Below are 15230 nucleotides of genomic sequence, written 5' to 3'. Positions count from 1 at the left end.
TTCTTTTTGAGCCCCTTCTATTTATTCTCACCTATTGCCACCAAAGTAACTCTAAGAAAAAATTGCATTATCTCCTTGCTTCACTGAAGTGGTTACAGTCTTTCATGAGTCTCTTATTACGTGAAGGATGAAGCTCAAAATCCTCGGCATGGCATGTAATGGCTTGGCTTTAAAATCCATGGCATGGCTTCCCGATCTGGCTCTTGCTTGTCTCCCCAGCTTTATCTCCTGCCTCTTCCCCATGCCCATTTATAGTCCAGTAGATGTGTCTCCTAAGTGGGTGTCCTCTCATGTGTGCCACTTTTTACTTCCATTTATGTCAGAGAAATTCCTTCTCTGGTCCCTTTTACATGTTTCTTCCTTCATACTTTTTTTTTTTTTTTTTTTTTCTGTTTAGCTGCAACCAATTCCTTAATTCTGTCAAGTGACCAGAAAGAGAGAAAAATCATGGAGCTCACAGAAAGATGTTAAGGAACCCAGTGTATAGAATTTACTGTACAAGGACGGTATCTGTCAAATCAGGCAAACAACAAGGAGATCTATTTCCAAAGAGATCCAATGGAGAACTAATAAAGATGTATATTGGGGGCTTTCAAGTAAATTATGAACAAAAGTCCCCTTCAATCTCAGGGACAGTATCACAAGTAGATAAAAATATTTGCTGGCAGTAAAGGAGTTTTGTACTTAGTCTAGTCTTGGCATAGCACTAAATTTTCTTTGAGTAAGGACTTTGGGGTAGAAGATACATTTGAATGTCTTCTGAGTCTCAGGCAGGGGTTGGATACCAGAAATGACATTTTTGAAAGAAGGATCTATCATAGATAGTGGAGCTGGCCTCACAAAAAAGGTAATAATAACCCTGTTTACCTACAAGATTCAAATCAAGTGTCACTTCTGGGAAGATTGCTGTCCATGACAAAGCTGCCAAATTCTTCCCCTGAGACCCCACTGACTCTTGTATTTTATTGAAGTTTTTGTCCCAGTATAAGACATTTTGATCATATGTGTTTCTCCAGCTAGAGCAGAGGTTTTCGTGTTTCATTCATCTTGTATTCCTAGTGTCTATGTGTCATCAGGCCCAATAGATGTAGGTGAGGTTTGAAGAATAAGAAAGCTCATCAAGTGTAACACTGAGTGACTCGTGGAAATATGGTATTCCTATACTGTATTGTCAGCAGAATGGGCTTTGACCATAGAAATGAATAACTTAGGGAGAAGTGATGAGGCCCTTGAGATGGTGAGAAGATAACGTCATCTGAATACCTGCAGCAAAGTCAGACACTAGTGGCAGTGATGTTGACCCATAAAACAGAGACTACTATTATAGTGTTTAGCAGAATACCTAGCATGTAACAGGCAATCAACCAGTCAATGGCTCAATCAGTCAGTCAGAAATTGGTACAAACACTGAAATCAAGATGCCTTAAAGTCTCTAAGGAGACCCTGCTAGCCATTCACCTTTTCCCTGTAAGGTGAGGTTTTTTTTTTTTGAAGACTGCTAGTAGAAATATACAACCAAAATATATTTTGACTTTACTTTACCATATTCTTCATGGCCCCAGATTGTTCTTTCATAGGCTGGTGTAATTAGGGAAGGACAGTTTCTAGTAACACGATTCATCTCCAATTTTTCTTTCTTTTTTTTTTTTTATGGCGATAGTTATTCCAATTCTTACTTCCAATTTTCAAAAGGTCTGCAGTAAATCACAGGTCTACATCATTTCTTCCTTTGAACTACTTAATTGGGTAGAATTTATTTTGCATAGAATTATTTAAGATCACTTTTTAATTATAGTTTTTGTCTTATGGGACTTTTACAACCTTATTTTCTGCTGATACAAATGGCTTTTGATCCTTAAAAGGGCAGGGATATATTTCCCTTCAGATATTTTTAAATCACTAAAGGGAATTGATTTTTAGTAATAGTGAGGGAAAAACATTTTCCTCCTAGAACTTAAGAAAAGTGGGGCCTGATAACCAGATACTGGAAAGCTACTGATTTTTTTTTTCTAGTGTCCAGATATTTGCCATAAAAATAAAGTACCCTGGAAGAAATGCTGAAAATAAAAACAAAAGTGACAACTGAATGTAATATGTTGTCAACAGTATTGCACAAGTGTCCACACATGTCATCATTGTCCATTTTATTCCTGAGATGAGTCTGAAGTCAACCAATGTGGGATTTAAAATGTAGCTTAAGATATGGGTGTGGTCACTATAATTAGGGGAAAGGAACATTAAGTAACCCTGGAATCATGGTTGAGGAATTAGTAGCATAGGGTAGAGAAAGTTCCAGTTAGCAAGGACTATTGTCCTTCAGCCTTCATTAATAAATAGGAAGTAGCAATTTCACAGCAAATTCCATAGCTCTTCAGGTTCTGACCAAAAGTCAATTCAGTATGGGGGATTAAATAAGGAACAAAATGTAGGGTCTTTGTTAATATAAGAGAAATGTGAGGGTTTTGTTATTATAAGCAAAATTTTGCAAGAAGACAAAACTGTATTCAACCTTTTGGAGCAAGATTGGGGGAGCTACAGGAAATTGGAGTTTGGAACTTTCTGTTTAATTATAAGCAACCCACTTGCTTTTATCTCACTTCTCAAATGAATGGTGTTTTAGGCCCCAAAGAGGAAAATTTTAGTTGGAATCAATGGTACTGAGTACAAATTATGCTCAGAGGAAAGTAAGTAGGAAGCTTTTGGGGGAGACAGTCTATTTACAGAAAAGCTGGATAATGGAGTATGTTTGTAAATGCATTCGGGTCCAACACTGATGCCATCCTCATAGCTGGTCTCAAATATTTACTCTCAGTTCCTTTAATGTCTTGGTTCTTACCTGCTATGGTTGCAGAAAGTATAAATATACCTTTAATACAGACTAACAGTACCTTCCACAGCCCCACAACCAGAAAGGGAAGAGGAAGTAGAGGCAGCAGGCACAAGAGCCACTGATAGTGATCTCATGCACATGCCAGTATCTAACCAGTCTGTACTCAGCTCATTCCCAGTTCTGCATTTGAAGATGGGAGTGCACGTGGCTGAATATCAACATGAACCCCTGGGAAAGGTCTGTCTGGTGTAATCTAAGGAGCATTATACCCAGGTTCCCTTCTCAGCTGTGCTGCAAGTTTAAGTCAATACCATCTCTGGGCTTCAATGTCATAATCTAAAATGAGAAGAAAAAACAAAAGCAGGGGAATTAGACTCGATTGGAATTCAACGAAATTGGCTGCTAGCCAAATCCAGTCCATCACTTGTTTTTGTAAATAAAGTTTTATTGAAACACAGCCACACCCATTCATTTACATATTATCTAGGGCTATTTTTGTCCTACAGTAGCAGAGCTGAGTAGTTGCAGCATGGTCTAATATTAGACCTAAACTATTTGCTTCTGGTCCTTCACAGAAAAAGTTTGCTGAGCTAGTGCCAGAGAAATCTATGGTCTAAACTGATCCTCTAAAAGATTGGGCATCAAAGTTTCCACTTGTGATTACACATTGTGAAATGCATTCTTCCTAATCTAGAACACAGCACGAGCCAGTAGGCAAAGCGATCTATGTCAGTTCTCAAATTCAGAATTCATTCACCTGAAGCTATAGCAGTTTTTCATGCTTATTATCATGGCTGGGTTTGGTATAAAGGGTGTCGGGGAAGGAAAATTCCCTGAGCGTTTTAAGTCTATTTCACTTTCATTATGAGACTGCTGAGGCTTTTCTTGAGCAAGAGAAAGAGTGTGAAATAGAATAAGGCATCCAAATCAATAGATTAAATTTATTGAAAGGATGAGTAATTGGAGTAATGTTACAGAATATAAAGCAGATTATTTAGACAGCACACAAGTCTCCAGTTTGATCAGGTCAATTTGCAGGCCATCAGAAAAGTACACAGAGAAATAGTGGGTTTGATCCAAGAACCTTCTGCATTAGAATGTAATAATTTTCTCTCTTTAGCTATTTAATCTCTTCTTCATGTTCAGAGGAAGAAAGAAAGCAGTCATGAGAGAGGAAAGTAATGAGATCATACTGTAATTGCTTACACAGATAACAGTAACAGAAGCCTTTTCACACCTGCTAATATTGTATTTACTGCTCTTTCCCTGTACAGACATAAGATGATGGATGGAGGGGTCAATCAGGAAAATCCTAGAATGGGTCTAGGAAAATGGTGCCAAATACCTCTGGGTATCAGAACCTCCAATGAAGCTGGGACCCCAGACCTACTGAATCCTGGTCTGTGGGTTTAGGCAGGAGCCCAGTCAATTAGATCTTTAACTGGATGCTTATGGGATTTGCTGTGCAGCCAGGCTTGGGAACTATGTATGCAGTCCAAGCCCTTCGTTTTCCAGTGGTGAGACTGAAGTGACTTTCTGAAGGTCAGAGCCCCCTCCACTCCGCCCCTTCCCCCAGCTCATCTCTCTCACAACAAAACACCAAGACCCCTCAATGGCCCTGCAGGGATCGTTTGTGATGTGACCTACTGTGGCCAGACATGTGGGCCGCTATGCTCTTTTTCAAACATGTGGAGCACACTTCTGCCTCGGGGACCTGGCACCCTTTGTCTCCACTTCCTGGAATGCTCCTTCCCAGTACCCACATCAATCGCTTCCTCACTTCATCCAAAGCTCCATTCAGAAGTCACCTTAACAGAGAAGCCTGCTTTGACTCTTTTTTTTTTTTTAACATCTTTATTGGAGTATAATTGCTTTACAGTGGTGTGTTAGTTTCTGCTGTATAACAAAGTGAATCAGTTATACATATACATATATCCCCATATATCTTCCCTCTTGTGTCTCCCTCCCTCCCACCCTCCCTATCCCACCCCTCTAGGTGGTCACAAACCACCGAGCTGATCTCCCTGTGCTATGTGGCTGCTTCCCACTAGCTATTTTACATTTGGTAGTGTATATATGTCCATGCCACTCTCTCACTTCATCCCAGCTTACCCTTCCCCCTCCCCGTGTCCTCAAGTCCATTCTTCAGTAGGTCTGTGTCTTTATTCCCGTCCTGCCCCTAGGTTCTTCATGACCATTTTTTTTTTAGATTCCATATATATGTGTTAGCATATGGTATTTGTTTTTCTCTTTCTGACTTACTTCACTCTGTATGACAGACTCTAGGTCCATCCACCTCACTACAAATAACTTAATTTTGTTCCTTTTTATGGCTGAGTAATATTCCATTGTATATATGTGCCACGCCTTCTTTATCCATTCATCTGTTGATGGACACTTAGGTTACTTCCATGTCCTGGCAATTGTAAATAGAACTGCAATGAACATTGTGGTACATGACTCTTTCTGAATTATGGTTTTCTCAGAGTATATGCCCAGTAGTGGGATTGCTGGGTCATATGGTAGTTCTATTTTTAGTTTTTTAAGGAACCTCCATACTGTTCTCCATAGTGGCTGTATCAATTTACATTCCCACCCACAGTGCAAGAGGGTTCCCTTTTCTCCACACCCTCTCCAGCATTTACTGTTTTATCTTCCTCTTGACACTTACTGTTACCTGACATTTACACATTTATATGTTTATTCATTGTTTGTTTCCTGTTCAATTCGATTGCAAGCTCTGTGCCAGAACAGAAGAGTTTTCTTTGTTCACTGCTGTATCCCCAGCATCTCTATTTGGCACATCATAGACTCTCAATAAATATATGTAAATGAATGAATGAATGCTTTTTCTGAATACTGTTCCCTGGACTGCCAGTCCAGTGTAATAATGAAAAGTGGAATAATATAAACAGCCTTGAAATCAAACAGATCTTGTTTGAATTCTTCATGCATGACTTTGTATGAGGTTCTGACTCTTGCTGAGCTTCGGTTGTGTAAAGCTGGGCACTGACGCTGGAGGATGGCTGTGAAAATTACATAAATGAAGCAGGCCTAATACAGCCCCCTAGAGAAACGAGGCTAAGGTTTAGGTTGTCTGCACTGGGGATTCTAAGGGGCTAAGAGGTTGACTGCATTCCCCAATTGAGCTGCAGAAGAGCCCGAAGGATGCTTTAGTTTCTTAATGCTGCAGGAGTGGGAGGTTGTGTAACTCTTGGTTGGTGCCCTTTTGAACCACATTTCATCAAGATATTGTGAAACAGGGAGCAAAAGGGAGGCTTCTCTGGCCAACATGCATGAGGCCTTGTGCTAAGTAGGATGTGCCGAGAGGAGGGAGCGATCCCTGGCAGCCTTGCTGAGTCCGCTCCCGTGACTCTGCTCTCATGGGGCTGGCTGGGAATGAGCAAGTCAGCCCTGTGGAACTACTGGGCCAAGTCACCAAGCCATGCTGGGGAACAGCAAGGTCTTTTGTCCAGTGTCTCCCAAGGTGAGACGTAAGGTTTGCAGTTTCCAGAAGAGAGAAAGGAAGAAAGAAGAGTATTAACAATCATGTTAAAAACGTTATGTTCTAGGTAATTAGCTAGTCACTTTCACAATCCAGCCACAACTTTTTTTGAATCTTATTAATCTATAAGTAGGATTATTAGCCTCACTTTCCATATGAGGAAACAAGGCTTGGCAAGGTATAGTTATTTACGGTGTTATGTAGTTGTTCAGCGCATGAGCACACGACACCTTGCCCTAAGACTTGAGTCTCCTCTTTAGTAATTCTGTAACCTTAGGAGACACGTCTGACCTGGTATATTTGTGTTCTATTTTGTAAGACATAATAAGAATAATAATACCTACTCACGGAACTGTTAATTGAGATAAAATAAGCTGTTGAGGGCAAAGCACTCATCCCATTGCCTTGCCCATAGTATGTGCTAAATAAATGCTCGCCAGTATCGTTAATATTAGCCCAAGTGCCCCCACCAGAGGCAGAGCGAAGATTCTGCCTCCTGTTGATCTGACTGTAAGCTGTTTCTTTTCTATAACAATTGCCCAAGGAATTCACATTCTAAAAGAGCTTGAATTTTTCTGTAGTCCATTCCAAACATAAGATTCATTAATTCCAGTGGGAGAGTTGGACATCCTATACTGAGAGTTCTCAAGGAAAGGAAGTCGGGAATCTTCCCTGGAATCACATCCTCTTATGGCACCTCCCTTCTCTTCAGGATGCAGTGGACCTCTGGCCTCTGTGGACTTTATCCTCCCATACAATTGGTTCCCCTCACAATTAGTTCCTGGCACTGTCATCAAAGTGAGCTCTCTCAAAGGATGAGGAACAGGATGGAAAACAAATCTTGTATTGTAAACTTGAAGTGTGATCAGGGCAGGCACAGCAAAGGAGGAAGGTTATATTGTGGAAATGGGAGTCAACAATCAAAGACAGCGCTGCCAGCCTCTCGCAGGTGATTTGTGGGAATGTGCATATGTCCTCTTGTGCCCAAAACATTCCCATGACAGAGCAACACTTAAGGATCAGAGCCTCTAAAGATTTTGCCTAAACTTAGAATCATTGTTCTCTCCTGTTCCAAGTCATAGCAGGGAAGCGGACTATCTCCTTATATTCAGAAAGTATCAGGTTTATCCCATAAAATCCTTAGGGCAGCTGTGGTTTGCCCTCATCTCCGGACAGTGTGGATGAGGAGAAAGAGCCAAAAGACACAGCATCTCTCTTCCAATGAAAACTCAACTTCAAAGAGTAAAGGGACCACTGTTAAGGAGGTGAAGTCACAGCCTCAGCAAACCTTTGAAGCTGGAGGAGAAGATGTAAATTAAGTGCAGACCAGCAGGCTACAAAAATAAAATCCTTGAAGGAAAAGCAAACTCCCCTGCAATGGGTGTGAAAGTGAAGAAAGCCGGCCAAGGCAAGGAGGAGATAAACAGAATTGCATGATGTAATCACACTGTGAAAAGGCCAGTTAGATGAGAAATATAAGGAAAATACATGGAAGTTGGAAATTGTCTATTTTTTCTGAGAATTTGTAAGAATCAAAGTGGAAGCAAAGTCAATTTTCTCAATAGTCGATTCATTATAAACCCTCCTGGGGGCTAGGAAACATAATTTTATTTGCTGTTTCTGCAATAGTGTTATTCTGGTATATGACAGAGCCATGGGACTCTAATCTTGTGTAGGGCTACATGCCAAGTGTCATTCATGAGTTTTATAGCTTTTTTAAATGTCTTCTACTAGTTAGTAATTCATTTGTGTATTCACTTATGTATTCATTCAATAAACAGATTTTGTGCCTGCAACGTAGCAGACGCTGTACTAGATGCTGAGTAAAACATAAACATGACATGTTTATATACTTAAAAGCTCACAGCCCCATATAAAGACACACTTACGTCATCAATTAAAGGTCAGTGTAGTTAGTTTCTGACAGGAAGAAGCAAATGGTTTCAAAGAATGACAGGGTGCAGTGGATCGAAGAGTATCCACCTCAAATTCATGGCCACCTGGGACCCCATTATGTGACCTTATTTGAAAAGAGGGTCTTTTCTGATGTAATTAGTTGAGTTTCAATGAGGTTATACTGAGTTAGGGTGGACACTAAGCTCAATGGCCACTTTTTTTTTTAATAAGGAGAGGAGTGCACACACACAGAAGACACACACAGAGAAGAAAGCCATGTGACTATGGAGTGGGAGATTGGAATGATGCAGCTACAAGCCAAGGCATGCTAGTAACTGCTAGAGCCACCAGAAACTAGGAAGAAGCAAGGAAGGAATTTTCCCTAGAGCCTTCAGAGGGAGCATGGCTCTAAGGACACCTTAATTTCAGATGTCTAACCTCCAAAATTTGAGAGAATAAATCCATTGCTTTAAACCACCCAGTTTATAGTAATTTGTTATGCAGTTCTAAGAAACGAATATATAGGGGAAGGGCATTAAAGCCATAGTGGTGCGAATTAAAGGCAATAGACTGTTTTTTGCTGACATTACGTAGGTTTTTAAAAATAATTTTTATTGGAGTATAGTTGATTTACAATGTTGTGTTAGTTTCAGATGTTCAGATTCACAGCAGAGTGAATCAGTTATACATCTATCCATGCTTTTATAGATTCTTTTCCCATATAGGTCATTATAGAGTACTGAGTAGAGTTTCTTGTGCTCTCCAGTAGGTCCTTATTTATTATCTATTTTATATATAGTTGTGTGTATATCTCAATCCCAATCTCCCAATTTATCTCCCCTCATTCCCCTCTGGTAACCATAAGTTTGTTTTCTACATCTGTGACTCTATTTCTGTTTTGTAAATAAGTTCATTTGTTCCTTTTTTGTTTGTTTGTTTTAGATTCCACATATAAGTGATATCATATGATATTTGTCTTTCTCTGTCTGACTTACTTCACTCAGTATGACAATCTCTAGGTCCATCCATGTTGCTGCACATGGCGTTATTTCGTTCTTTTTTGTGACATCATGAAGTTTTTAACATGGCTTTTGCTTTGTCGAACTACCTCCTTTGTTCTCAATCAAGTAGCCTTGCTCCACTCATCAAAGAGTGGGCCCATAGCCAAACTGGAGTTTGGATCTTTATGCTGGTGGCAGCTCCTAGAAGAAACTGTCAGTTTTTGCTTCCTTGTTTCCAGGAGCCGTCCTGGTTCTTACGCTTCCTGAAAGTCAGTTCTTTGGATTTCCCCTCTTCATTTGCTTTAGTTAACCAAAAGTGGTAATGGTTGCTTGCAACCATGAACTCCAACTGATACAGGGCCCGTGATGAATTTTCTGGTTATTCTTTACAGAGAACATGATAATCTTCTCTGTTTAATTTCATCTTTTATTATTATTTCTTTGTTCTGCTGCTGAAAAGATGATGCTGTATTTTTGGCTACCTCTAGCCATGATGGAAGAAGAGTCTGTGGTATGTGTTTCATAAATATGCTCTACTCACGGCTAAAATAGAACCTCGATTCATGCCAGTCTTTCCCTTAGGAATCTCCTCGCCTTTCACCAACTTCACATACCAAAAATATCCATTTTTTAAGACCCAAGATATTACTGGAAGAATAATTAGAAGAAATAACACAGTCATTGGTGTTTAACTAAACTGGGCTTTAGCTGAGGCACCATCAATGTATGTGGCCTACATTTGGACCAATCACTGAAACTGCCTAAGTCACGGGTTTCCCATATTCACGGGTTTCATCATATTTACGCCTGGATCATTGTTGGAACCAAGGAGGCATCATAAGTAAAGCACTCAGCCCAGTGCCTGGCATGTAGAGATGCTAAATATTTTTGTTTTTCTCCCTGACTTCTTTCTTCCAATCCTGGCTCTTCAAAAGTCATGCTACCTTCTCAGAGACTATCCTTTTTCTCTTCACCTGGACCTGTAGTTACAGACAGTTGAGAATGATTAATGGATGCGTGACAATAGGTATTTCTTCAGCCCTCCTCCTCTCTCTTTAGCTTTCTGAGCCCTCCTGACTGGATGACATACCACTAAGCCACTAAGGAATGCCAACCTCACACATACAAGAAAAGGGGTCATTTTTACATAATATGTTGTTTATCAATTCAATCCATTCTCAAAGCATGTTTTGCCTTTTGAGTTTAAATGTTCCTGATTTTTCCTCCAAGGTTTATAAATGTGTTTAATGGGAAAAAGTAAAAATACTTGAATGATTATGTGTGTATCCATTTCTTTCCAAACATGCACAAACATTTTACTTGGACCTTCAAGAAATTCTGAGACACATTTTCATTTGGGTGACTTCAGGATTCATTTTGATAGCAGCTCAAACATTCTTCCAACAGAATGGACAGCCGTCCAGACATGCTTAACCTTGTAAACCGATTGATTCTGTTACCCCTCCAAAGGGACACACTATTGATTGTACAGCTCTGCTAATTGCATATGAGGAAAACTGACTTCTCATGGGCACAGCTTGATGCTCCATTAGACACCTTCATTTCCGCACCAGTGTAACAGAGTTATCAACAATTCCCTGGGTCAGGCTATTAAAACAGTTTCTTGGGTAGTTTCTTTGAGCATTTCTTCTCGGATAAGGAATTTACCTCATCGCTATCATTTGTAAATTTCTAGAAATAAGTCATCAGTAACATCAGTGTACTGGTTCACTGACTGGGTTAGAAGCTTCTTCTTGTTCTTCTTTCATCAAGGCTCCCATCACACCCTCTATTACCTCTTGGGTAGCAATTGTCACATTGTACCATGACAAGGATGACCATATAAAATTTTATCATTCAAACCGGGACAGTTTTGAAAGTGAAAGGGAACATGGTTAATAATTAAGACAGGGCAATGGGAATAAACTGATACTGTCCTGAGAAAAAATAGGTCACTAATTGTAACCATCAGTTCACTTGTCTGTATCCTCCTCTAGACATTAAGCTCCCCAGCATATTTAGCTTATTCTCTGCTGTAGCTCCAGCATCTCACATAGTACCTGACACAGGAAAGGCATTCTACTTCAATCATGGTCCTGTATCATGGCAAGCACATAAAGTCATCTCCCCCAATCTAAAATCCTTTAGGAGTAATAACTAATTTATAGGATATGTTAGTATTACATAGTGCAGTAACCACTCTTTTTGCCTGGTTAACTACTTGTCCTTCAAGGTATCTGAATGCAAGTGCATTGGGAGGCATTCATGTTCTTACAGCATCCTGTCTTTATATCTTTATGTTGACCACACTCTATCCTAATTGCTGGTTTATAGTTGGTGTTGACCCTTGAGCCTCTGGGCTCTCTTTTGTGTCTACAGCAGCTTTTAGCACAGAGCCTGTCACAGAGTAAGAGAACAATACATGCTAGTTGAAAGAATCGATGGATGGATTCATGAGTGAACAAATGAAATATTCAGATTGAAAATGAGAAAATCCCGCCTGCTAACTTGCCATTTGGTTTGCTTAATATTAATTATTTAGATTCTTGGTAATATACAGAGAGTTAGCATCATGGACCTACAGGCTAATACAAACTCAGAGGCAATTCCACACATTAGTTAGGAAGAATAGTATTCTAGTATATAATAAAAGACTAGATCTGACACTATAGTCACCAATGACGTGATGTACTTAAAGGTGATGTAGAGCTAATGTTCATGTAAAAATCATCCTATGATATGTGTTACTGGTTAACATTTTTATTCAATCTCATGGGAGAACAAAGAGAGTGATTAAGAGTCTAGAAAATAGAATTCATGAGAAAAGGTTAGAGGAACTGGAATTATTTAGCCCAGAGAAAAAAATATATGTAGCCATTCAGTGAAATCTCATTATCCAATATCAATTTACTCAAACGAGGGCATAATTTAAACTGACAGCTATGTTTCCGATGAACAAATGACCTACTGTTCTTTAAAAAAGAAAAAGTGATAACCAGAAACCATTTAATTCAAATATCACTTTTTTTTTTGACCTCTCCTATTTTAGATTATCAAGGATTTATTTTATATGAAAACTTCTAGGCCGCATTCTGCATGGTAGTGAAGGTAGCAGTTTATCAAATATAATCAAAGGAGATCATCCCCACCCATTTCTAGCCCTTCATTTTTCTATTCTCTGAAATGAGGGTGTTGGTTCATTTATCAATAAACATTTATTGAGGACCTATTGCATGCCAGGTTCTGTGCTAAGCACTAAGAATAGAGAAGTTATAACAGATAAATTTTCATTATTATGAGCTATTTTCATCTAAGCCTCTCCCCTACTAAGCTTAAAAGTGCCTGAGGACTTCCCTGGTGGTCCAGTGGTTAAGACTCCACACTTCCACTGCAGAGGGTACAGGTTCGATCCCTGGTTGGGGAACTAAGATTCCACATGCCACATGACCAAAAAAATAAATAAATAAACTGCCTGGGAATCCATTAGAAAGTCGTACCCCTAGGTTAAGACGTCTCCAAAGTGCAATATTTCCATTTTGGGAGAAGGGAGACAGCAAATTAAGATATTATCTGATTTCTTTTCACCCAGTTACTTTTCAGATGGTCCAAAAGAAAATAAGATACAGAACAAGAGTACTGAAAAACAAAAAAGGATGGACATTTTAAGAACTGAAAACCAAAAAAATGTTAGAGTTAAGAAGTACCTAAGAGTTAGCTGAGAAATATGAAGTTGACAGAGGTCAAGTTGCATACTCATGGTAACACAGTAAGTTAGTAGCAAACTGAAAGCTGTAATTCTAATCCCCTCATTATCTTGACTTCTGTCTAGAATTCTTTCCCTCATCTGTGTTAGTTAGTAATTGCATTCAGTTACTAATAGTAACTATTCGTGTATGGCTGCTAATATGCCACTATAGTGCAAAACCCAATATAATGTCATAAACACATAAAGATTTATCCACTCACATAAAATCTAGAGATAGGCAGTCGGTCCATAGCTGCTATCAGGGACCCAGACTCCTCCTGTCACTCTATTCTACCCTTTTTGGTGTGTAGCTACAACCTTCAGTCACAAGAAGGCTGCTGGAGCTCCAGCTCCCACGCAGTCTTCAATTAGGCACATTTCTGTCTGGTATCTATTTGGGTTTTATTACTAAGTGGAAGAAAATGAATATTAATTAGGAACTTTGCAGTTTATACCACATCATTGTTCAGAGACAATTTTCCATGGGTTTTTTGTATTTCTGTACATCTTACAAGCAGAAGCTCTGCTTCCCTTTGTTCTAGACTGTTTTTTCCTGAATGTTTGTATAGCAAACAGCTGTGGAAGCTAGAAGTAGAAGGCAGAAGGCAGGTTTATTTGCTGTCCAATATAATAGAGTTAAATATTGGGGCAAAGGTTAGGCAATGCTTGCTGCCCATTATAAAAGATCCAAGTTCCCTAAACTCGGTATTCCTCCCCTGTAATGCTTCTTACTGTGTATGTAGACATCACATGGCCCTAATTGTGTCACCCACACTATGGGAATTGAGGCTCAAGAACTTGGCTTAAGAAAATGATGTTACTCTGGTTACTGTTATTGCTATAAGTAATCAACTGTCCTCTTTCTCTGACCCAGGAGTCTCCTCTCTTCAGCCAGCTGCCATGAAACTGTGGCAGGCTAACTTGTTAGCTTGCAAGTAGAGTAAAATCTTAGACTGTTCTTGACACTTACCCATACCTTGCTTCGCACGATACAATATCTAAGGGGTCTAACTCCTGGTCATCTAGAATAGAGTAGGTGACCAATACATACCTGAATAAATAAATAAATGACTAAGTGAAAACCCTCAAAGGATATTTTATGCCTCAGGCCACTTGGTATGACACCCTGGCTACCCCCCTTATGAGCCTCACCACCTTCAGCAAAGTCACTTGCTCTGTCTAACCTCAGCTGCTTAAACCAGTCGTCTGCATTTACTGCTTTCACTTGCTCAAGCTTTGTTTACTCCCTAACCTACTACTGCCATTTGGCTTTGGGCCTCATCACTTCACAAAACTTCTCTTCCATGGGGTCTGGTGACCTACTAACTGCCACAGCTAGCTGACCCTTTTTCACTCCATGTCTTATTCCCTGTTGACATTTAACTCTTTAAAATTCTTTTGTCCCTTGCCTCAGTGAACTCCTTCTGTCTGCTTTCCCTTAATCATCCAGTAAGCGATTTCTCTTTTTCCTATCTTCACCCTTAAATGTTGGCATGCCATGAGTTTCCATCCTCTACCTAGCTCTCTTCTCACTCTATAGAATAAAGTCTACCCTTTTTTTTTCTTACAAAAAACACATCTATTTACCATTTGTGTGCTAATAACTTTCAAATCTCTATCTCTAGCCCAAACTGCTCTCCTAAACTCCAAACCTATATTTTAAATCCCTCATTCACTATCTCTACCTGGAAGTACAAATGGAATTTCAAATGAAAACCCATTCAAAGACAAACATTCATTTTCATCCCTTCTGGAAACCTGTTGGACCTGGAACTCCTTTCTTGCTCCATATTTTTTCATGTCAGAAACCTTAACAACCCTGGTCAACATTCCCTTTGGGTTCTCATAAATCTCTCATAAATAGCTCTCAGAACCCTTGTCTTCCTTTTCCACTGCATCTACATTAATTTAGTCCCTCATTATCTCTAAAATTTACCCTACCCTCAAACTGTGTCTCTAAAATCTATTGGATCACAGTTTCCAACAAGCCACCAGAATGAACCTAAAGAACAAAAGTCTCATAATACTGCTGCCCTGATTAAAATCCTTTGTTGGCTTTTCTTGGTCAGAACAGGAGAAAGTCTAAACTCTTTAGCGTGATATCCAAGCCCTCTCTAAATCTGTCTCTGGCCTGCCTCTTCAGCTTTACATCCTATATCTCTCCATCTTATAGGCTCTGCCCCTGTCATAATGGACTACTCACTGTTTCCAGCTTGTCCCCTGGTAAATCAGACCTCTGCACCTCCAGACTGA

This window comes from Mesoplodon mirus, assembly GCF_964341445.2.
Source record: "Mesoplodon mirus genome assembly, chromosome: 16".
Taxonomy (NCBI): domain Eukaryota; kingdom Metazoa; phylum Chordata; class Mammalia; order Artiodactyla; family Ziphiidae; genus Mesoplodon; species Mesoplodon mirus.
The sequence above is the reverse complement of the archived record's forward strand: the minus strand, read 5'-3'. Positions refer to the sequence as shown.